The 25,033-nt window shown below is 42.3% G+C and overlaps 1 protein-coding gene across 8 annotated transcripts in view; it reads right to left on the bottom strand.

The window, feature by feature from the left end:
• The window catches only part of DCUN1D3 (defective in cullin neddylation 1 domain containing 3), a 38,549-nt gene extending 13,531 nt beyond the window's left edge, over positions 1 to 25,018 (bottom strand). For 3 of the 8 annotated variants that reach the window (XM_034670290.1, XM_034670292.1, XM_034670289.1), the window contains exon 1: positions 24,760 to 25,018. The gene's annotated coding sequence lies outside the window, so the exon portion shown is untranslated. Of the gene's footprint in view, positions 1 to 4,479; positions 7,019 to 24,447; positions 24,682 to 24,759 lie in introns of those variants that run through there. The other 5 variants (XM_002927592.4, XM_034670288.1, XM_019808314.2 and 2 more) reach the window with 5 other exon arrangements.
• Positions 25,019 to 25,033: the final 15 nt, after the last annotated feature.

The raw sequence follows: 25,033 nt of genomic DNA, 5'->3' as shown, positions 1-25,033 counted from the left end.
GGGAGTCTCAAAGCAACACCCCAAGAGCCCCTTGATCCCACCTGGCAGCTAGAGATGCTGAATGACCTGAGAAAAAGATAGGGAATGGGTGGTGGCCGTTTGTAAACTACTTCCTAGAAAGTAAACTCACAAAAATAACAAGGAGGTAAGACTGAGGGAGTGTACTTGAAATGGAGAGTTGCCTGCTGTCACTTGGAACTTGGGACTTACAAGATCACCTTTGGAGATTAGGTCTCTTACCCAGAGCTACTTGGGAGGGAAAGCCATTCCCTCTGCCAAAGCAAACGAGACCCGTCTGCTGCTATTTTCATGCTTTTAAAAGACTTTTTGTCCTAAAATGTACTATAGCAGCAAGCTAAGGCAGCAGTCCCAGTTAGGGTTGGGTAGGAACACATGACTTTCTACATCAACAAATCTCAAAAGCGCAAAAGAAGAAAAGAGGGATGGGGGAGGTGGTTAGAAAAAACTTTTTTTTTCTTTTTAAGAAAATAAACCAACTGGTTTTATTTCTGTAAAATAACCTTAGGTCACATGACTAAGACCAGCCAGCTTTCCACAGAGTACTTTTCTTTCCTCTTTAAAGAATTCTTACTGTTCCTCACCTTGCATACTTCAAATATACTAGAGCAAAAACATACACCCTGTTGGAGGCCCAAGGACTGAGGCCAGTGTGGGCTGGCTAGAACCAATAATACTTGCCAAATACAACCAAGCCAACACACGCATGTACTATAAAGTTTCCAAATACCAAATAATGAAGCATTTTTGGTCTCTGAGCTCCAGGAATGAGCTACATGTTTAATCCCACATGACTCAAAATAACCAAAAAAGGGCCGTATCATTTTACTGACCCACGCTTGGAATCTTTTTTTGCTGTCACTACTGATCAGGACAGGTTAGGCTACCCACTTATGGGCAAAGCGGGCATCACTAAGGGGCACCGGATTTTGAGGTTGACTCCTCTTTTTGTTTCTGCTCCAGCTTTTTCCATTTCCTTCCTGGTTTAAGAGCCGAGGGCTGTCCTGGATCTGTGCTCCGTGGTACCAGAATAAAAATGGCATGCCTGCTGCATTCTTCATCTCTGCTTCTATGCTTACTGCTGGTTTTCTTTCTTAAGAGACAGCCTCCGTAGGCCCCACTGAAGGTGAACCACGAATGAGGCACCAAATGCCAGCTTTCAGTTGGCACATGGGTACCAGCCCCCCCAGAGGCTTCCCTGACTGCAGATGATAAGTCCTCAAACACCCAATTACCACATCAACTGTTTACTTTTCAATCTCCTTCTGAGCAATTCAGTAGTCACAAAGTGACTGAAAAACAGTTAACTGGAGATAAGCTTTGGTTTTTGACCCTAAGTAAGATAAAGGCAAAAAAGGAAACTGAAATGAGTTGAAAGATGAGGAAAGAACCCAATATAAAGATGATAAATGACTGCATCTAAATGTCTTAAAGGGGCACCAAAATTACCACAAATGTATAGATGTGGTTTCTAGAGCCACACTTCCTCTAAGAAGGCCTCAGGTTCATCATGTGGTAACTAATCAATCTCTTAAATGTTCGCTAATTCTTTAAAAAAAAAAAAAATCCAAATCCATTAAGGCCACAATTATCAGGTTTTTCCTAGAGGCCCATGATGGAAGCTAACTGCTAATGCACAGTAGACGGGAAGAGGAAGAAGGAGAAAAGAAAAAGCTGTACAATAAAAGATTATCTGTCTTCAACCACATCAGTAAACTGGTCAGAGAAGTGAGGCCACTAAAGCTTTCTCTCCAGCTGCCAAATTCCAAAGTATTACATAGTTACTCTGTAAAGTTTAGAAAATACAGAGAAGCATAAAAAGTCCCCTAGTATCCCACCACTTAAAATTAATATTTGAGTATATCCTCTTAGTCTTTTATATAAGCACATGTGAACGGCACACATAAAATACATGCATGTCCACATTATGCACTTGGAACTTTCAAACAGAAGTGAGCTGATATTGTACATTCTATTTCACAATTTTTTCCATTGAACATTTTTTCATATAAATCTTCTCCTCTCATAAAATGCTTTTAAAGAGCAGCAATTCTGGGGCGCCTGGGTGGCTCAGTCAGTTAAGAGTCTGCCTTCAGCTCAGGTCATGATCCCAGGATCCTGGGATCGAGTCCCGCATCAGGCTCCCTGCTCAGTGGGGAGTCTGCTTCTCCCTCTCCCCCACCCCCTGCTTGTTCTCTCTCTCTCTCTCTCTCAAATAAATAAAATCTTAAAAAAAATAAATCCTAAAATAAAAAATAAATAAATCCCAAAAAAATAAAGAGCAGCAATTCAGTGGTAGTACTGGTACTACCACAAATACACTAGTTATGTCATGAACTACTCATAGTCTACTACTATTCAATCTGTCAAAAATTCGGTGCTGTACTGCAGAGGGTGTGCAAAAAGGTTGGGATTCTCTTTTGAAACATATTTAATATTCAGGGGCACCTGGGTGGCTCAGTCAATTAAGCATCTGCTTTCGGCTCAGGTCATGATCTCAGGGTCCTGGGATCGAGCCCCACAACAGGCTCCCTGCTTAGCAGGGAACGTGCTTCTCCCTCTCTGCCCACCACTCCCCCTGCTTGTGCATGGTCTCTCTCAAATAAGTAAATAAAATCNAAAAAAAACTAAAAAAAAAAAAAAAAAAAAAAAGAGACATTTAATTTTCAGATAAGTCTTCCACTGAAGAAGTACTTACTTACTTCCACTTAGAAGTACCATACTAGATCAGGTCGATTTAGTCTCTTATTGCTGGACATTTAGCTTGCTTCCAATAGTTCACTATTATAAATATCATTCCTCTGATAATAAACAACATGCACTTAAAACTCAGCACACTTATCATTATTTCCTGAGAATAAAATCCTGTAAGCTGAACCAACAGATCAAAGGATATGCAAAAAAATTACATATACGTGTGTGTGTTTGTGTGTGTGTGTGTGTGTATATATATATATAATATATATATATATATATATATATATAAATTCCATCTCAATTCCAAAGAAGTAACATCAACTTGTATATTGTACCAGGAGTGTGTATTTCTCCCCACATCACCTTGTGATATCTGCCAACTAATTCAACTTCTTGCAAAAAATCCTTACCAAAAGCATAAAGACATTGTGTTTAAGGGACAATATCAAACCACCAAAAGAGAATGGCAACAGGTAAAGAAAGATCACTTGCTTCACTGTAACTCACATCAAAAAGCTGACAGATCCAATGATTCTGGCTTCAAGGATTCCAAGATGGTGTTGTTACATAATGGGGGGGGGTTTAATCATAGGACACCTTTTAATTACATCTAACTTTTCCCAATTATTCTTTCAAAAGAAAATCAACATGTCCCCACCCCCATCAAAAAGAAGAAGTAGTTGTAGCAGAAGCAGCAGCAGCCACCGCCATCACCCATCTTCAGTCCTCGTGAATGTCCCTGTACCATAGATTCAGCATGAGGAGTAGAAGGATCTGGCCCACAGAGGCGGCAGAACCTGAGGAATCACATTTCTACAGGGTGTGAGAGGCTTGTTCAAAATGAACTGTGGGATCCCTGGAAACGGTTAATAGGCTGGATTTAGTGGAGTTATTATATGGGCTTTCTTACTTCAGACTGGATCAAATGGTATTACTGCATGCAACAAAGACTCGTCTGCTTCCCCAGCACCCAGGCTCTTCCTCAGGGGATTAGCCAGTTTTCACTCTTAGCCACATACTTGGGTGGGGCTTACAATGCACTATGTGACTCAGGCCCACCTGAGCCTCACATGCCCCTGCTTCAGTGACTGGGTTAGGGATATGCAGGCGACCTCAGCAGACAGTAAATCTTAGCACTGAAAGTAAAGGAAGTTGGAGCCGCTGCAGCCATCCTGCCAGAGAGAGCCACCAGAGAAAATAGTAATGCCTATCAAAGAGTCACCATGAGGATTAAATGGCCCCTTATCATATGGATCTCACTTCAAATGTATGCAGGACCCAAGAATGAAATCACTGCCAGGCGACAAAGAGAAAATGAATTTTGAAGGCATTATTTGCACCTAGAATCCAACTGTACTACCTAAAGTCAGATCAAAGCCTCAATTCCACAGTTAGCCAGCCAGTGAATTCCTCTTGTGCATAAGCCAGATGTCAGGTTTTCAGTCACAACAGAAAGAGTCCCTACTAACACACTGCTATGTCACTCAGATATCTTCTACTCACAGAGCAAAGAAAGAAGATTTGATGCCTAGGCTCTCTGACTGATCGTCCAGGACCAACTGACTAGGCCACAATTTCACCCCTTAGCTGAACACCAGGACCAATAATCCCAAACTTGAGCAAACTGTAACATTCTATTGCAACTGGGTGAACCACGGAGATGCCATTTAAAAGCTGATATGACTAATGAGCAAAAGAACCTTTCCAATTGCAATTTTTACCACCTTCGGCCTCCTTCAACTAGACAGGCCACAGAGTACTTACAGCTGCTTTATTCTGTCGTGTTCGCGTGTTCTGTCATCGTCATGTTCCCAAGGAGGAACCTCCTCCCAGCACTCAGACATCACGTGAAAAGCTGTAAAGCAAGAGCTCCTGGAAGTCTTTCTCTGTGCAATAACAACATGATCAATCTTCCAGCTGAAACAGGTATTTGATCTAAACCACATCCTATGAAACTGAAAGGCCAGATCTGACCAGAATTTGGCTACCCTCTCGGTTTCAATTACTACTGCTGAAACAATTTCTCTCTGGTTTCAAGCACTGAAGAGCCTATTTAGAAAGTATTCAGGTTTTAAAAACTGTAACAGGAAATGCTCGTGTTTGTGTGCCTTTATTGGAAATGCATACCCTGCAGGTTGAAACTTGAGGCCTCAAGGTTTGGGCTTTTTTTTATTTCAAACAGTTACTTATTTCACAAACGGGCACTCATATGGCACGAGGCCAAAGGGTTCATTAACACATATAAAGATAAGCAGATAATTAAATCAAAATAGAGCTCTATGCCTGATGGCTGGCAACAGGGTCCTAGGGGCTTGGCAAAGACCGACATCTGATGATTCCAGCCCCATTCCTACTCACTTCCTGCCCATACTGACCTCCCAAAATTGCTGCCACCAAATGGCCATTGCAGTGCTATCCAATTCTGCCCTAACAGCCCTAACAGCTAGGCCCTATTTTCATAAAACCGATTACGAGAAATTCTAAAAATTAAGCAGCAGCACCATAATCACTTTTGGTCATCGGTATCCTTGAAAATCTAAGGATAGCTTTGGACCCAGAATAAACTGTACTTACATGCACTCACTCATACACTCAAATTCTGCATCCAATGATTGGGGTCTATGAAATTACATGTTAACTCTTCTGAAATGTATCCGGGTTTTACCTACACTGCAACCACGTTCATTTCCTTCACTCATAACCCAGCTGCAGCCATTGCAGCTACTGCAGCTGCCCCAGTAGAGCCTCATCCCTTCCGAGAAGGGCAGGACGCGCTCTGCATGCAGATGAGTGCGTGTGTACAGCTCGGCTCTATCTGCTCTCCAGCGATACTTAATCACATGTGCCTCAGTTTTCCAACCAGAAAACTGGGAAAATCAAAGGGTCACAGTGAAGCATAAATGGCTCCTTCCCATCAGATGGGTCTCTGTTAGAATGCTGAGAGGTGCTCCCTGGCCGACCAAGTACCATCTCACTCGGGTCCAGCACACTATTTCATTTCTTCTCAGCACATTTCACCCTCTGAAATTCTTGTTAACCTACTTATTGTCTGCTCCCACTACTGGAAGGAAAGTGCCACAGGAGCCGGGATTTTATCTTATTCACCTCTTTGTGCACCTAAGCTATGTCACATAAGCAAGTGTCAGGTAAATATGTGTTGAGTGAATAATAATCACTGTTATTTACTGAGCACTTCTGTACAAGGCACTAGCCTGTGTACGTGAAATGTACTAACTCATGACTGAATAAGTGGTAAGTCCAACCTACTAAGCGCCGTCCCTAGCACAAGTTAGTACTCAATAACTGGTAGCCATTTATACCAATTCTACTTACATGATGACATTACCAAATACTCAGCAATAAAGGGGGTTGAGCCCTAAGGACGTAGAACTTAACTTCACCTCTGCAGAGCTGCTTCCTAAGGTCCAGCTTCCTGGACTCCTCTCCTCCCAGCACTCCTCTACCTTCAGAGAGAAGAGAAAGTAGGAAGTGTCTCCTTGTTCCACTCTCTCTCTACCTCATCGGTTCTCAGATAATGTGATACAAACTCGGCCAGCATATACCCCTCCATCTCTCTGCGGGCCACAAGCTAATTTTCGCCTCAAAACCTGCAAGAGCCAAAGTTAAAGCTGAAACGGGAACATGTTCATCCTGTCGTGCCTCTTTTTGACGTGCACCCCAGTCCCTTGGAAAAATTTCAGATTAATGATGGCTATCACTCCAGCCTCTCCTCTTAGCAAGGGAGAAAGTCCACAGAGTTCATTCAAGCCATGGCCCGCAGCACTCTAGGAAGCTCCAGGGGTTTGCCAATCAGGTGAACTCCAATGAGAAGCCTTCAGGTGCTGCTCTGAAGCACCTCTTCTCTACCTCAATCAACTAAGGCATCATACATTTAAGGTGCTGGGAGATGCAAGGGCAAAACCCAGCAGTTTTTTCTGAATACTGCATACTGAACACGAAGGACTCACAGCCAGCTTTATATTTCTATTCCAGTGTTATATTTTCTAAAATCTGACTGATGACGGAGTGGCTTTTAACTGAGGGCTGAAGCATGCACCTCATCGAAGATAATAAGAGACGTGGACCGACAAGGCCCTCCAACTCTCTGGAACCACAGGGGACAATGGACTATGTTTTATATGACAGCAAGAAAAGGCCAAGAACTAAAGTCCTAATCAGGGCCTTCAAAGCCACATGCACTTGCCAAGAAAGCAAAGGGCAGATTCCACCTCCGCGGGCTGGCAGGCCAACCCACACATTCTGCTTAACCATGTGAAACAGCTAGCTTTTGCTCTCTCCGCCCCCGGGCCCAGTTATGATATTTGGGTAGCAACACCGGCGACTTTTCTAGGAGAGTGTTTTATAAGAATAGAGCTTCCAATTTTAGGTCTAGAATTGAAGAGAAAAATAGCCAGAATTAGAAATTTGTTTTAACACAATACATTGAAAATTACAAGTTTAAGTGCTGGTCGCTGAGGACGGGGCTCACACCACCACATGACTTCTCAGTGAGTCATAAAAAATAGTACATGCTTGTTAACAGTGGATATCCACCAGTACTAGGGGTGAAGGAGTCCGCTTGTGTCAGATGATGGAAAGCCAATCTGACACTCCCGTGTTTGTTTTAGCTGTGACAGGACTGACACAAATGAACTGCAGCAGCAATTACAAGACAGAAACGTTAATAAACGTTTTTTGAGGCTATTCAAAGAGGAAATGTTCGAAACCCTGAATATGACTCATTTTTCAAAAGTTAAATCAGTTTAACAAGAAAAAAAACCCTCTAAACTATTAATAAATCACGAACTGAAACATTTCTGGATTTCTAATACCCATTCTTGATTAACATACCTTTGTGTCAAAGCAAAAACCAAGTGCAGGCATTTAACAGCAAGTTGCTACCCTTTCAGTTATGAGAACCACTCTGGTGGAACTAGATGAGAGCAATGAGAATTAATCTTCAGGCCTAGATGTATACTTCTTGATAATAAGACAATAAAGACCTCCCCAAAGGGCTTCTGGGTGCCACAAATTATATAACAAATCCACTTCTGCCAGGCAGCCAGGATTAACTCCTATTCACCCAGGGCACTACTTACTCAGTATCACCAACTGGCTTATCCAAATGAAACAGTCATTACCCACCAAAGCCCTTCGAATGGTACAGCACGTCTCTCACTGCTCATCACTCTGCTGACACCAGCGACTCATTGCAGAAGTCAACCTAACAATCTTAAAGACAACTTTGATACTTGTTTTTTCCAGGCCAAAGCATTTTTTTAAAAACCAGAAAGTGGGGGCACCTGGGTGGCTCAGTTGGTTAAGCATTTGCCTTCAGCTCAGGTCATGATCCCAGCATCCTGGGACTGAGCCTCTCATTGGGCTCCCTGCTCAGTAGGGAGTCTGCTTCTCCCTCTCCTTCTACCCATCACCCCACTCATGATCTCTCTGTCTCTCTCAAATAAATAAATAAAATCTTAAAAATAAAAGAAAAGTTAAAAAAAACAAAACAAAAACAAAAAACAACCAGAAAGTAGGGGCACCTGGGTGGCTCAGTCAGTTAAGTGTCTGCCTTCGTCTTGGGTTGTGATCCATGAGCCCCATGCCCGGCTCCCTGCTCAGCAGGGAGTCTGCTTCTCCCTCTCTCTCTGCCCTTCCCCGCTGCTCATGTTCTCTCTCTCTCTCGCTCCTTCTCTCTCAAATAAATAAAATCTTTAAAATAAATAAATAAATAGATAAAAAAAACCAGAAAGTATTTCATTGGTTCCTCCCCAAGTTCTTCTGACTGAATTTTTTAAGAACTGTCTATTATAACACCTTATTATAATAGACAATTTGTTATTTCTATTATGCAGTCAAGGCTTGAATACATCATATATCCTTTACTCCTCTGGAACATAAACATTCATGGCTCCCAAACAGGTGGTCAAAAATAACAAGTCCACAGAAGAGAAAGGATGTTATTATGTTATGAGTTCCAAGAAGGCACGGAATGCATATGGTAACGTGAAAAGGGCTAACTGGCACCTGAAAAACATTTTCTAAAGAAGCAAATGTAGGGACACCTGGGCAGCTCAGTCGGTTAAGCATCCAACTCTTGATTTCAGCTCAGGTCAGACCTCAGGGTAATGAGACTGTCCCACTTTGGGCTCGTGCTCAGCAGGGAGTCTGTTGGAGATTCTCTCCCTCTCCCTCTGCCCCTTCCCGTGCATGGACTCTCTCTCTCTCTCTCTCTAAAATAAATAAATATTTAGAAAAAGAATCGGGGCGCCTGGGTGGCACAGCGGTTAAAGCGTCTGCCTTCGGCTCAGGGCGTGATCCCGGCGTTATGGGATCGAGCCCCACATCAGGCTCCTCTGCTATGAGCCTGCTTCTTCCTCTCCCACTCCCCCTGCTTGTGTTCCCTCTCTCGCTGGCTGTCTCTATCTCTGTCGAATAAATAAATAAAATCTTAAAAAAAAAAAGAAAGAAAGAAAAAGAAAAAGAATCAAATGTAAAATAAGCACCTACTATGTACCAAGTGCATTGCACAAATCTAGCTACATGCACGGATGAACCACTTTTACACAATCACGTCCACAAATGCCTACATACAACGCACTGTCCACCAATTTCAAAACATTTTTAGACGTATGAACTAATCCAACAATCATATCCCTATGAGGTAAGTATTATCATCACCTGAGAAAACTAAGGTACAGACAGTACCAGTAACTTGCCTAATGACAAACAGCTAGCGAGTGACAAAGCTAAAGTTCAAACCCATGTTCTAATCTTTCTCATAATTAAAGATACTGCTTTTCAAATTCACTCTTTTAAAAATATGAAAATTTAAGCTGCTTCTTTCAAAAAAACATTAAATAGAGTAGTTTTTTGGGGAGCCTGGCCAGGCATGCGACTCTTGATATTGGGCGTTGTAAGTTTGAGCCCCACCCACGCTGGGTGTAGAGATTACTTAAAAATAAAATCTTTAAAAAAAGTTTTTTTTAAGATTTTTTTTTTTTATTTATTTGAGACAGAGAGCAAGCACAAGGGGGGAGGCAGGACGAGGCAGAAGGAGAAGGAGAAGCAGACTCCCCACTGAGCAGGGAGCTAGATGGGGGGGTTCGATCCCAGGACCCTGAGACCACACCTTAATGAACGGAAGGCAGATGCTTAACTGACTGAGCCACCCAGGTGCCCCCCCCCCAAAATTTTTAAAAGTAAAATATGAGTAGTTTTTTGTTTGGTATGTATAAGGCTTTATCTAGTCCAGCATCTTCCAAACTTTAAGCGCAGCCTTCAGTGAGAAGTAACACTTTACTTCCTGACCAAATACACAAATGTAAATACATGTATAACTCAAAAGTTTCATGAAGCAGTATTTACCCTCATTTCTAGGATTCACTCTAATTTATGCTATTTCTTTTCTTTAGTTTGGTTTTTAATCGTTGGTTATAACCCACTAATTAGATGTTACCCATAGTGAGAAAATCTCCATCTCAAGATCAAACTTAAGGGTTTCCTCCAACAGCCTTATTGTGCCAGACACAAAACTAGGCATTGCAGAGTCATGATAGCAGTTAATCCCCACGTCTGCCCTATGAGACTGGTCTACTGATAGACTGATGAAGAAATAATCTCAGGAAAAAACCACCTCACTCAAATCCCTACACTGTGGCACAAAGAAGCTCACAAACAGTCCATCTGTTCCCCCAATTTCCCAGCCTCTTTTCAGTGAGGTGGGGAAATGTGTCTATTTCTGGCCAATGAGCTATAGGCAGATGTGATTCTTATTGTTGCTGAGCCTAAGCACAGAGCTGGCATGTGACAGCCCACCCTGCCATGGTGACCAAGACAATACACAACAGTGGGATCTTCATCAGCCTGGGTCTCTAAGTGACTGTATGGAACAGGGCACCCTTCAGGCTACTGACCCATGTGGGACATGTAAGCAATGAAGTTTTATCAGATTAAGCCAGACTTTGTAAATTCTTACTTCTGAGTATCTACCCGTCCTCAGTAATTCTACAGTTCAGGCCCCTGACATCTTTACTGCAGCACGCTCACAAATAGCTTCCCTACTTCTGGGATTGCTCCCTCCAGCCTCTTTCATGCTATCGCTGGAATGATCTCACTCACACACACACACACACACACACACACACACACACACACACACACACACGCCATGTGAGTACGCCACGTCCCTACTCAAAATTATTTAGTAGTTCCCCTTCACCTACAAAAGATAATCCAAACTCAGCAAGACATACAAAGAAAGCCCTTCGGAGTCTGGTCTCAACCACTGTCATTCTCCCCATCCCCTTCATTCCATGTCCCTCAGGCACACTGAAACACCTGTCATTCCCCCAAATGCCATGGCTTCTTATGCTTCTGTAGTTCTACACATACTATTACCTCAACTTGGAATGCCACCTCACTCTCTAGTCTGTGTCTTTCGAGCCCAGCTGAGATCTTACCTCCCACAGAACTCCTCTCTTGTCTCCTTCAAGCTGACCTAGAGTCTCCCTGCCCCACCCCTCACATCTTCATCTATAGCACTGGTATTTTCTGGCGCTGATTTTACAAGTTTCTAATTGTTCTGATGTCTGTTTTCTTGCCAAATCGTAAGGGCCTTAAGAACAAGATCCACAAAAGGCACTCAAATGTATTGGCATGAATAGCTGGCAACCCCTAAACACATTTTTCCTGAAACACTGTGTATCCAATCCCAGGGTCAGTCCTTAAGAAAAATTCAGACTACACACACTTCATTTTGAATACAATGGTGAAAGCATCAAATCTGAAGGCCAAATTTTTCTAGCTTACAATACTAGTTTTGAGTTTCAGAAGTTCCCTATGAATGAATGATCCATGCGCTGTCTGGGAAAGCTGGTCCCCTGCTCAAATACATCTAATGTGAAAACTACGGAGGCTGGTTCTTCTTAGAAAATATCTTGTACCTGTTTGGAAATCGAGAGTGCTATTAAAAGGGTGTTTTTAAAAGTTTTGTTGTTAAGCTGCTATTGTAATCAAAAGCTCTTTTGCTTAAGCAGGCTGAGTCACAAGCACTAAATGCTGGAGACCTGCAGAACTTGGTGTTGAGTGAGTCAACTTATGCATTGTATGCAAATAGTAAAGCTACGAATCAGAAAGAGGAGGAACTTAGGCCAAACTACTCAGAGGGAAGGAAAAACTGTATCCTTCCAAATGGGGAAAAGGCAACTGGAAAGATTTTTTTACCTGTTGCATAACATTGTATTATCTCTTTCTGCTAAGCCAGGCAATGGTTTTGAGATGGAAACTTAGAAAAAGCACATGCCCTGACAAACTAAGCAATTCTGGTTCTTTGACTAGGGAGCTTTAAAGTTCAGAGTTAAAGTCTTTGATTACACATTTTTATTTTTTTACTTGAAGTTACCATGAAAGCTCAAGTTTCCTACAAGAATTAAAATGTTAGTCTACCATGAGACGACCAAAGGGGTCTTACTCTAATAAGTGCTGGAAACATGGAAGGAAGGCTTGAAAAGGTTTTGAACTCTACCACTATGTTTGTACATCTTTCATTCTGACTCTAAACTACATTTTATCTTTTTAAATGTGTGGTCTTGAACGCTTACACTTCTGTGAAGATTATCCTACCATGGAGATAATTATTTGTATGACTGGGAAAGAACAGTCTTTCATGTGGCTCTCATCTTAAAAGACCCAACGACTCAACCACCCACAAGAAATCTTAACCAAGACTCATTGATCCAATGGCAATTTTCCAAGAAGAGAAGGAAATAAACAACCCCACTCTAGCTTTGCAAACCCTAGTCTAGAGACCAAGGGCAAATATTACAAAACCCCTCCAGCCCCTTTCAGAATTTCCCCAGACTCATCAGCAGTTATCTATAAATAATGACTGAACTCTGCGCCAAGGGAAATGGACTCTGGAAGATACCTACTCTGAGTAAGGTGGGGCCTTGTGAATCCGCACAAAGGATGAATGTCATACATGTCATGAAACAGATTTTGGTGGGAAAAGAGATTTTTTAATACTGCAAAATATAGGCCTGAGTAAAGCTTCTGCCCTTTCCCAACGTGCCAAATACCACAAGTCACCACTTCTCTCAGGAGACAACACAGTATGAATGACAAAACCAAAATTTACAAAGTAAGAGAGCTTGTGGCTTGGAACATTAGATTTCACCTCAGTTGGGAAACATCTGAGAGTTTCTCATTATGAAAGCAAGTAGAAACACTGTATTAAATAAATGAAGGAGAAAAATAATCTTGGGATATATCCCTGTCACCATTTTGCTCTATTTTGACCTCATCCTGACTACATAACACACGGCACAGAAAGATAATAGACGTGGAACCATCTTTATAACAATTTTTTAAAATTATAATTTGAAACATTAAACAATTTATTATACGGAGCTATACCAGATGCATGGGCCTTTATGCTGAAGTAATTATAGAACAAAATCACTTGCAGAATACAGGCCAACAACCAAAGTAGATAATGAAAGATGACAGTGTGAAGATACACAGAAAATGTCAAGGGAACACAGGTAATTAAAGTTAAAAAAAAAAAAAAAAGCCCTCAAGTAACCATAGACTACATCTGAAAGCAACTTTCTTGGCTCCTCTTATGCAATCAAGATTTCAGTTTTATTCTGGGGTTTTACTTAAAAAGAAAGCACCTCCTACAATAGTTTTGTTTCATTTCTACCACTGTTCATTTAACTTCCCAAGACCCCTACTATATTGAGTCATGCGCAATATGACAGAAAGTGAAATGAAAATTTTATTTTATTATTTTTTAAGATTTTATTTATTTGTCAGACAGAGAGACAGAGTGTGCACACACACAAGCAGGGGGAGCTGCAGGCAGAGGGAGAAGCAGGATCCCCGCTGAGCAAGGAGCCCGATGTGGGACTCAATCCTAGGGTCCTGGGATCATGACCTGAGCTGAAGGCAGACACTTAACCAACTGGGCCACCCAGGCGTCCTGTGAAATGAAATTTTAAATAGTTTGCCTCAGTGTTTAACTTCATTTTGGGGCATGTGTCACACTGTACCTTTAAAGAAGTTACCAGCAAAAAGTAACATACCAGACATTGAGATAGGGCAGAGCCCCAGCCTTCCAGAGCCTAGAATACATGCAGGGGCGTGCATTCAAGAGAGAGGGATGGCCAAACGAGAGAGAGAGAAAGAGAGAGAGAGAGAGAGAGAGAATTGGCATTTTCTCTCTCCCCAACAGAACAAGTCAGAGCCCTAGCTGCTTCCATGGGGAGTCCCAACCCCAAAGAGTGAAAGGAACAAAAGATCAATCCACGTTGCGGGGGAAAACTGCTTAGGGTGAAAGAGGAAGCAATACTACTCATTTTGTATTCTTTTAAAAAAGCCATTACCACTAATATCCACACTATTTTAAATTCCACACAACTTACTTATGGGTATCTTCACCATGAATGCAGAAATAGAAAGTTGTCAATTTGCTTGAATGATGCAAGTGTTTAAATCCACCCAGATTTGGACCTTCTCTACCATGTCCATCACCACAGGACTTCATGCAGGTGTGGCACAGCAGCAGAATTACTGAACCTTAGAAACTTCAAATTTCAGCCTTTTCTAGACAACCTTTATGATCTTACATATCCATTTACCATTCCAACTATTGCTCCAATATTTTTCTTAAAAGCTTCAAGAAAAAAATCACATCCACTTTAACGTCATTGTAAGCAACACCTCCGTGAAGACAAAGATCTGACGTGCTAGTTATGTTTTCATTAATACACATTAAAATATAGAACCAGTAAACAAAAGGGACTCATCCATGTACCAGTGAAAATCATATGTACCATCAATAGTACAAAAAACACTCTTGAATGCTCATTTCAGCAGCAGATACACTAAAAATGTAACCAAAGCCACACTTTGAGAAACAGTGATTTAGTCTCAAATCCTATGTCACAGTTAAGGAAACAGACTCAAAGACGGGCTGTAACTTGCCCAAAGAAACACAGTAACTGGTGGCAGAGGCCAGACTAGAATCTAGACTTAGTCCAGTAGTGGTCCCACCATCTGGAGATGGGTGAGCAACAGGAAGAATTAGAAACCGGCCTTGGGGGAGTTCACCAACAAGTGAACCTCAAGCAGCTGGTAAGCCCTTTACCAGTATATCTGGGCTTTTCACTTTCTCTGAGCAGCACACACACAACTCGCCAGCTGACTCTCAAAGGTTTTCTGGATCGGCTAAAATAAATTTGTGGTTTTCTTCCCAAAGTCTCATGTAGTTTTGCCCAACTCAACAAAACTCAAGGTATAGTGCAAAAGATAAAAATGTCTCTTGGATCAGTTTCCCATTTTTTTGGTTCAACAGTACCTTTGCTACAGAGCCCCGGTCCCCATTGCTCATGCATGCTCTAGAGTTTCAGGAAGATTTTCCATCTCTTGATTTTAGGCCAGCTCTGGAAACAGGCTGGAAGTTTCCATTACAGAGTCACTCCTATACTTCCCAGATACCCAGAGCAGGTTTTATTTTCAAGTGATAGATAACCTGTGTTTATTGTGTGCCAGCAATGTTTATACACTGTCTCATCCATCCCCCTCCAAAAGTAAAATGGTAGAGTTCCTGAGCCCTTGGGCGTTACCAACCCAGGTGAGATTAGCTATGTATGCAGGTAGCTAATAATAGCTGATGTTCTTAGATGTTTATATATATGCCAGGCACTGTGCCATATCCTTCAAATGGACCGTCTTATTGAATCCTCACAACTATTTACTGTGATTATACTCCCGTTATACATGAAGATAAAAATGAGACTTAGAGATGTTAAGCAGTTCATCCAAGATCAAACTGTAAGTAGGTGGTAAAGCTCAGACTCAAACCCAGACTGACTAGGCTGATGCTCTTAACCAGTGCACTTTCTTTTTAAAGTCACACTGAAAGGAAACATGAATTCCATATACTTGATGTCTTATTAAGTGAGCTCACTTTTTTTGCACTAGGGAAGTCTAGAGCGAGAGCATCTGTGAAGTTCAAGAAACTGTAACACACTCTGGGAATGCCATTTCATAGTGACTGAGGGACGAATTTCTCTTGTAATCCGAAGCTATTCAATTTGCACTTTCTTAACAAAAAACTCCATCAAATTAACAGTAAATGCATATTGTTACTTATCACCTAAATCAAGTTAAGGTAGCCTTATTCCATTACTATTCATGGGACGCAAAGCTGGAGTATTAATGTGGTATAGTAAGAAATCCATTTGGGGGAAAAAATTATATGGTCTCTGTCTCCAGTTTGTGTCACCCCTAAAACTCCTGGTGTGTCCTGATGGAAGTGCTCTTTGTTATTCATAAGGATCCCCTGCTGGACCACACTGATGTTTATGCTAATGAGGTGACTAAAGGCAGTCCCTTAGCTTCAAGACAGAGGCTGGCCACACCAGAAAGACCAGGCACTTGATTAGAAGGTTGGAACTTTTAGTCCCATCTCCAGACCACAGGGGAAAGGAGGGTGGCTGGAGTTTACTTACCAGGCCAATGATTGGATCAATTATGTCTACATAAAGGAGCCTCAGCTGAAACTAAAACCAGGCTAGAGGAGCTCCAGGGTTGGTCAACACAATGATGTGCTGGGAGCCTGGCATGCCCAGAGGGGACATGGAAGCTGTGCCAATTCAGAGCTTGTCCTATGCTCTCTTCCAATGGGCTGTCCCTAAGTTGTATCCTTTATAATGAAACTATAATCCTAAATACACTTTCCCCAGTTCTGTGAGTCGTATGTTCTGGAAATTACTGAACTTGGGGGAGGGTGGTTGTGATGAACCCTGAATCTGTAGTCTGCCAGGCAGAAGTGCAGTACCTTGGGGCTACTGATACTTGTGGCTGGTATCTAAAGTGGGGCAATCTTATGACAGTAAGTCATTAACTTGGGGGGTATGCACTAACTCCAGGCAGTGTGTATCAGAATTGAATTGTTGGGCACTTAGGTGGTGTCAGAGAATTGTTGTTGGAACAACATAATTAATAACCTCAGAAAAAGAGGTCCACATTAAAACCAATTAAACTGGTGGCTCAGAAGCCACGTCCCGGCTTGATCTAATCATTAAATCTACAGCTGTCACCAATTTAGAGCACTGCTTGCCATTTTCAAAGTGAGTAGTAGGAAATCTGGCCCTATGGACAGATCCACAAGTACCTGGCAGAATAAAATTTCTTTTTTAAAAGAAAAGACTTATGGGGGCACCTGGGTGGCTCAGTCGTTAAGCGTCTGCCTTAGCGTCTGCCTTCAGCTCAGGGCGTGATCCCGGCGTTCTGGGATAGAGCTCCACATCGGGCTCCTCTGCTGGGAGCCTGCTTCTTCCTCTCCCACTCCCCCTGCTTGTGTTCCCTCTCTCACTAGCTGTCTCTATCTCTGTCAAATAAATAAAATCTTAAAAAAAAAAAAAGAAGAAAAGACTTATGAACTAAATTGACCTGCTAAAGAAAACATGGAATGTTGTAGAAATGTGAAGTCAAGAATTAGATTACTCTTTAATAATTTTAGTTGTGATTTATTCCACATTTATTATAGTCTCCATGAGAGAATCAGGAATTACTTCAATAGTTTACACGTAACTATTCCCTTTGGATAGTAGGCATTGTTAAATGACAATCACCACTACCCAGTATTTGCTTCATTATGTACTTTTACCCAAACTCTAATGCGCCCAGGGACATCACATTCCCTCTTGTTTACCAACTTCTGATTTGTCAAAAGTAAAATCAAGAGAGACAGAGATCTCAAAAAACTTAGGCCAGCACCTCCAGGAGCAATCTTTAAGACCAATCTGGTCAAACCAGATACCGCATCCCTGCATTCACCCCTCCCCATCAGAAATATACTTTCCAGGAATGGGAGAGAACACTTGTGGTCAGAGCCCTGGTCAGGGCCACTGGATTACCCAACTCCACAGGCCCCCGACCCCCTCCTTGTGAACGGTGTTCCCTGGAGTTGGGCAATCTTGTGGGCCTGCTCCTTCCCTACCCACTCTTCCCCAGCGAGTGCCATTGTTAACAGTTTCTACTCTTTCCCAGCTGGATCACTGATGGGCATTTCTTTTCACCCTATATACCCAGCCCATAATACCACCCCCACCCTCCTATACATCCTCCTCCCCAACAACTGAACCTACCTATCTAAATGCCTTTAGAAGTCTTTAGACTTTTCTCTTACATAAAATGTTAGGAAACCCCCAAGCAAACTGTTTTGAGTAAATGACTGAACCAGTGACTAGTTATTTCAAAAAAAAACTAATTTACCAGGAGTAAAAGAACCATAGAAACATTCTTAAAAATGGACACACAGCATTCGTTCTATCACTTCTTGCTCTTGAATTCCACTCAGAAGAAAGAAAATGTCATTGAAACTGAAAAAAATGTCTCCTCTGAAGACCTGGGACTTCCAGCATGTTCACAATCCTAGAACCCATGCTACTAAAGTGCCAGCACCCTCACTGCAGTGGTACCACTAACCTTCTCCTTCTGTTTAAAGAGCAGTCGCTAGTTGGGGCGCTTGGATGGCTCAGTCGGTTAAGTGTCTGACTCTTGCTTTCAGCTGTCATGATCTCATGGGTCGTGAGAATAAGCTGCAGCACGCTCAGTGGGGAGTCTGCTTGAAGATTCTCTCCCCCACCCTCTCCCCACTTGTGCACACACACAGGCACATGTTTTCTCTCTCAAGTAAATAAATAAATCTTAAAAAAAATTTTTTTTTACATAAAGAGCAGCCGCTAGCTGGGACACCTGTGTGGTTCAGTTAAGCATCTTAATTGCAGCTCAGGTCATGATCTCAGGGTCAAGAGATCGAGCCCCATGTCTGGCTCTGCACTCAGCAGGGAGTCCACTTGGGATTCTCTCTCCCTCTCTCTGCCCTTCCCCCCCCCCAATCTTAAAAAAAAAAAAAAAGAAGAGCAGCCACTAGGTAATTATCAAGTAGATATAAAGCAATAGTTTAAATGAAAACAAATTTGCTTCACCAAATAAATAAATAAGGGAGGGAGTGGCCATTACGGTTATTTCCCAGAGCTATTCTAAAACTGCTTTATCAATGGATATACCCAAGTTCTCCGGTTCAGATTCCAGGGCAGGTCACTAGGAAAAGGAAGTAATCAGTTCAGCATTTTGCATAGGTATTCTCTACCACATGCCCACTAACTTATCTAAAGAAATTAGAGTGATAAAGCCTCAACTCCTATTTGAATTTCTGAGGATTTAAGACTAACTAGTGTCATTACTCATTTATAACCTCATTTCGCATATGCTTCAAAGGTGGTTATAAGGACTGTTCTCTGAAAGAACAGCAGTTTGTGACAAAACATTTGAGTAAAAGGCCAAGGATATATGGAAGACCAAACAGCAAGGATTCCAATTAAACTCAAACAAAGTGCCTACAAGGACACATATGAGGCAGTGTAAATGAGAAAACAAAATTAGTACAGAGAAGACCCGATTCTAGTCCTGTAGCTGCCAGTACTTTGCTCTGTAACTTCAAGCAACTTTATTATAACCTTTCTAGATTCCCATTTCCCTACTAAATCACTACTTTTCAACCTGTTTTTGGCCTCAGAACATTTTGTTTGATTGAAATCTTCTAGGGAAGATTAAAGTTAACTTTCAGAGTGAAGCACAGTAGGGTGAAATGGGAAGACAGCAAAACCCCCTTATTCCACCACAATGTACTCCAGCAATGACCTGCAAGAGGGTTCCATATAGCCCAATTTGAAAACACACCACATCAGATATTCTAAGGTTCCATATAGCCCAATTTGAAAACACACCACATCAGATATTCTAAGGTTCCTTGAGGGTCTTTTTCCTTTCCTGCTCCTTCCTAAACTGAAGGGAGAGGAATGAACTGCAGCCAATATAGTAAATGCTATGACTTGAGTCTTGTTCAGAATCAGAATTACAGATCACACACCAACCCACCTAAAGCAGACACCGCAGAGTCCAAACCCTTCATCAACCAACAAGAGCTAAAAGCTATAACCAAACTTTGTAGTCCTGTTAGGATGGAAGCAATCTATTAACAAATAATAAAATAAGGGGGCAAGTCTTTCCGGCACACTGTCTCCTGGAATGACAGGCAGAGACTGGGACAATGGCTACAAAAGATGCTAAACGCTCTCCAAAAAAATGAGAAGTCCGGCAAGGGTTGCTATCCAAGATCCTCTGTAAGTCATCATATCTGGCCTGGATTTACAAGCCTCAGTGACAGAATTATTCCCAGTCCCCAGATCCTCAAGCTGAGACCTCCAGCAGGGCAAAACAGGAACATAGATGATGTTTCCTAAACCTATGCAATCTAAGCTTCCATGCTGCAATTCAGCCCAAAACCCAACAACACAGCACAGCTCACAGGACAGTCCCAAGCAAAGCCACACCCTCAACATTAACATGATGCCTACCTTTCCATACACTCTGGTTGGTACCAGAGCATTGGCCACAGGTGGCTTATTTTACCACAACAAGGGCTAATCACCACCTCAAGAAGTGACTTACTGAGTTTCCCTATTCCGATGTATGGTATTTAAATAAAGTTTCATTTACACACATCTAAAAGAAGATTCTTTGGGACTCTCCCCCTCCCATTTTTTTCCTTCTGGCATATCACGACTTCAAAGAATTTGAGTTTGAGCCACTTCCAAACCTCTCTCTCATCATTTTGCTAAATTAATATGCTGAGTTCTAGTTTGTAATCACTCATTAATTAAATGGTAATCTTGTTCCCTCAAAAGAAACAGGACCTTCCATCACCTAGAAAAACTGACACCAGAACCAGTGAAACTAGATTTGAATTGAAAGACACTAACTCAAACACCCTGGTCCACTATGCAAAGAGCTTCAGAACACTGTGCAGCATTTAGGGAGAATTGGTCCTGGTTCACTGGTATCAACATCTGTAAACAGACACAAAGAGGTAATTGTAAGTTATCAAGAGCTGGGGAAATAGGAGTTACCAAGTAATTACCCTTGTTTCAATCTGAGTTACCACATCTTCACCTCAAAACAACTGGCAGCCAGTGTACAATTAACTCTCCTTACTGCAGCACAGACATCAAAACAGTAGCCATCAGATTAATTTTAAGTCACCTAATGCAATACAGAACACCACAACTCCAAGAATAAGTGGCACTCAACCAGCCCCCCAGGTTGCCCACCTTTCAAAGGACTGTGTCCAAAAGCCTCCAAAGTTCAAGAAAGAAATCAACTGGTACCCTATATTAAAAGGTCAGCTCAGCTCCAAGACTCCAAATTCATTTAGATTTGCGGACTTTTTCCCCAAACACAATCAGTGGCCAATGTAGGAGTCAATGGCTTCTCCCTGTGTTCAAGTCCCCTCCTACCCACCCACCCCCTTTCAGAAATTAGAAAAAAGCCACCAGTCTCCAAACTGGCTGATGAAATTTTAGCCTACAGGATATTTTCATATTTGCGTTATAATAAACCATTGAAGTGAAGATGGATAGTGGACACCTTAAGAAACCATTGGCTAGCACATTTGAAGTCCAGCATTAGCATACAAAGTCCAAAATTCTTTAACTTAGACCAAAGTCCTGTGTATATATATATAATATATGTATATTTCATTATCAGTTCTTCATTCTTTTTGTTACCCTGCAGTATGGAGAGTGGAGTCTATTGTTTGCCTGGTCCTACCTGTTCACTTTAGTCACTAGCTAGCTAACCAAGATTTTCCATTTGTATTCAAGTCGGAATTCAGTACTTCAGTACCAGGCTCTATTCCACTCCCTTCATTACCCTCAGGAGTGCCCAGCGAGCTCTATTCAAGTTAGTTCTCACAATCCATCTACCAATGCAACTAAAATACCAGAACTTAAAACAGGTGACAGGTCCTCAATTTCTGATTTGTTTTTCCCCAAACACTAAAGGGTTTTATTTAGCATTTCTAATACCGACTTTACTACAAATAGCCCAAGCAACATTTAAGTCTCTCAACCGCATGGCTCAAAGAGCCAATTCACTCAAAGAACACACTAGTCACTGTTGTAGGGTTCAAAAGAAGAAAACAGTGTATTCTTTCTGTTTCGGCCCACTGTGACATGGCAGAAGAGGGCCAAATCAAGGAGGAGTCCTGATTGGGCTTTTCAAGTGGACAATCTGGTCAAGGTGAGGCTGAAAAGCGGCTGGCTATTGGAGATGAATGGCCCCAACAGAAGGCAAAAGTAGGTTACATCCCCTGGTTACATGCCAGCCCAAAGATGCCGACATAGTGGGATTGAGCCCACAATGGTCATTTATCTAATGTAATACTGAGTGAACTTTTAGCACCAACCTACACCTCAGCTGAGTGTTATTAGTCACCAGGCAGACCAGAGTGGAAATACTGCAACATAAAACCTGCCTCCATACAAAAAACAACTTCAAACTTAGATCCTGATGGACATCTTTGTAGACCAACAGGGATATGTTATTACCACCTGCCCAATCTTCAACCCTAAATTCATACATGGCTGGAAGCAAAGGAGGATTCATATATTAGAACATATGCAGGGTACTTGTTATGCAATTTTAAATAGCAGCATATAAGACAAAATACTAAGGAAAAAAAGTGTGCTCTCAGTTTAACACTCCATTGAATTCTAAACACAGCGTGACATTTATCTGCCAGAAAAGACCCAGGTGACCACAGCAGCTCCGCCTCCTCTCCCACACTCAGCAGGGTGACTTTTTTTATTGCAATAGTCCAACAGTCCCTACAAAACAGTAAATGATAATACGCTAGGAAAAGAAACAGAATTGATCAAAAAGGAGCATCGCTTTCTATTTCCTTCTTACTCTTATTTTGCCTACCTATTCTGAGCCCAGCCTCCACCTCTCTGACCTAGACTTTTTCATTTCCTCTTTGCTCACTATGCTTTGGCTGTTACTGCCTCCCCTTTCCCATTCTCCCTCACCTCCCTACACCCTCTCCACCCCACCCCTTTCTTCCCAGGCCCTAGAACTAGCCAAAGTCAGTCTCACCAGTTTCTGCACTAGCTAGTCCCTGAACCTGGAAGGCTCCTCCCCTATATCTGCATGGCTGGCTTCTTTTTATTTAAAGCTCAACTTAAGTGTCACCTCCTCAGAAAGGTCTTCCTTAACTGCATCCCAATCAGACACTTTCTGTCATATCACTCTTTCTTCAGCACTCATCGAAATCTGATTTACATGCTTATTTCTTCTGTCCGCACACACTCCAGTATAAGCTCCATGAGAGCTCTGACCTTATGCTTGCGTTCATCTTTATCCATCCAGAGCCCAAAATAATGTCTAGCACTTACTAGCTAGTCAATAATGCTTGTTGAATGAATGAATTTTGGACTTTTTATTCAATGGTTCCAAATCAATTAAGGTGAGAACAGTAATCTTACTCTTTTCTTTTGTTACAGTTCGGTGAAACATCTAAACATGCTGTTACTTGTACAATCAAAGCATTAAATATTGTATTATCAGGCCTGAAAGCCCTGATGAGTAGGATGGGATCCGTTATAATTCTTCTAGCAACACGCATATAAACTCAGTTATAGAGAGCCACGATTTATGGACATACTCTAATCAAAGGATCCCTAAAATTTAGGCACTATCTCTTAAAGTTCTTCAGAAACACAGTTCCACATTCAACAGAAGACCTCCAAAGAAAACATCAATACCAAAACAGAAATCATTACGCTTCACTCTGAAATTCCTACGACAAGCTAAAAGAGCACTACTTGATTTTTTTTAAAACCAACAGAACATCAATAAGATCTTCTTTCTAATCATTCTCTGCTTTCTTAAAATAATTTTTCCGTTGTTTGTATTCTTCTTTAAAACAAAACAGATCACATTTTCTCATTTAAGTCCATCTATACACAAAGAATCAGCTAAATAAGTAAGAAATCAGCACAAGCCAAATGTGTCACTGAAGACTAGTGTGCCCAACACACAAATGGAGAAAAAGATAAAAGAGCTATTGTCCAATTGCAGAAACAAAAAAGTAATATGGGGTTTTCTGTTCTCTGAAGTGCATCATGAAGTGTGGGTGGAGAGAAACACAGAAATCCAGAATTAGCCTAACATCAAATCATTTTGGAAAGAGTTGACAACATGTAAATTCCTCACACATAAAGTATTTAGAACAAGAGACTTTGATTCCTGGGCTATGATGCCATTTAGGAATCCTTGCAAGGGCTTTGGAATTCCAGTATTCATAGGAGAAAACGCTCATCTTAATTTGGAGCTACCAGGCATGGAGAGGTACTCCCAACGTGACACAGCCTGTAACTGAAGTATTACAAAGCTTGCAGTAAGATCTGGGATAGAGGCTGAACACCAAATTCAAAAGAGGTAAACCAAGGTACCAAGTGCCAAAAAGGAAAAAAAACAACACAAAACAAAAAAACATGATTACCACTTAGCCACAGAGAACTGAGGTGGAAACGAGGGGTGTATATGGGGGAAGATAGGGGGTGAAGGGGAATGGAAAAAAACAATACGTTTGTCACCCCGTCCCACTTCCTATACAGGATACAGGCAAAGCTTCCAGCCCCATTACCTCAGGCACAGATGGTTATCGTTTATGGCAAAGGTGCATAGAAAGGCCTTCAGGTCTGAGCCCCTTAATTCCAGGGCTGTTAATGATTAAAGAGAAGGATGGGGGTGGGGAGGAAAATGAGGGAGGAGGGAGCTGGAGATTCACCCACCTCCTCCCGCTTGGACTCCTACCTCACAGCGCTCACCCGGGCCATAGGACCAGAGTCTGCACTCTCTCCAGAGCAACTCCAGCCCCCAGAACTCCAGGCCTGGGTTGAGGGGTGCTGGCGGTGGGGAGGCAGGGACAGTAGGTAAGTTTTCTTGAGCCCAGCGGCTGACACGCCACAGGCTCCCCTCACAGCGTCTTCTTCCGAAGGGACCAGTTCAGACAAGGAGCTGATTTCCACTCCTCCTCTTCCACCCCCTTTTCTCGAAGGTACCCAACCCCCGCCCCTTCATCTCTCAATGCTCCCCGCTTTTCCTCAACCCCCCCCCCAAACTCACAGCTGCTCCAGAGGTTCCTCCAGTCAAACCCTTTCTGGAAACGACGGCGGCCCGGCGGGTCCAAACCACCTACCATCCCCGCTCGCGTTTCCAGGCTCCCTACCCGCGCCGCCGCCGCCTCTTCTTCCACCACTGCCACCGCCTCCTCTTCATCTGCGGCCCACCGGCGGCGGCCGCCCCCAAGCCCCGCCCCCTCCATCGCCTCCTGCATCATCACTTCCGGTAACCCCGCCGGCCGCCCGCTCCAGGAGGGAGAATAGAAGAGGGGCGGGGA

The sequence above is a fragment of the Ailuropoda melanoleuca genome, chromosome 10 (assembly GCF_002007445.2).
Source record: "Ailuropoda melanoleuca isolate Jingjing chromosome 10, ASM200744v2, whole genome shotgun sequence".
NCBI lineage: Eukaryota > Metazoa > Chordata > Mammalia > Carnivora > Ursidae > Ailuropoda > Ailuropoda melanoleuca.
Note: the sequence above shows the minus strand (reverse complement) of the source record. Positions and strands in the feature narration are given on the sequence as shown.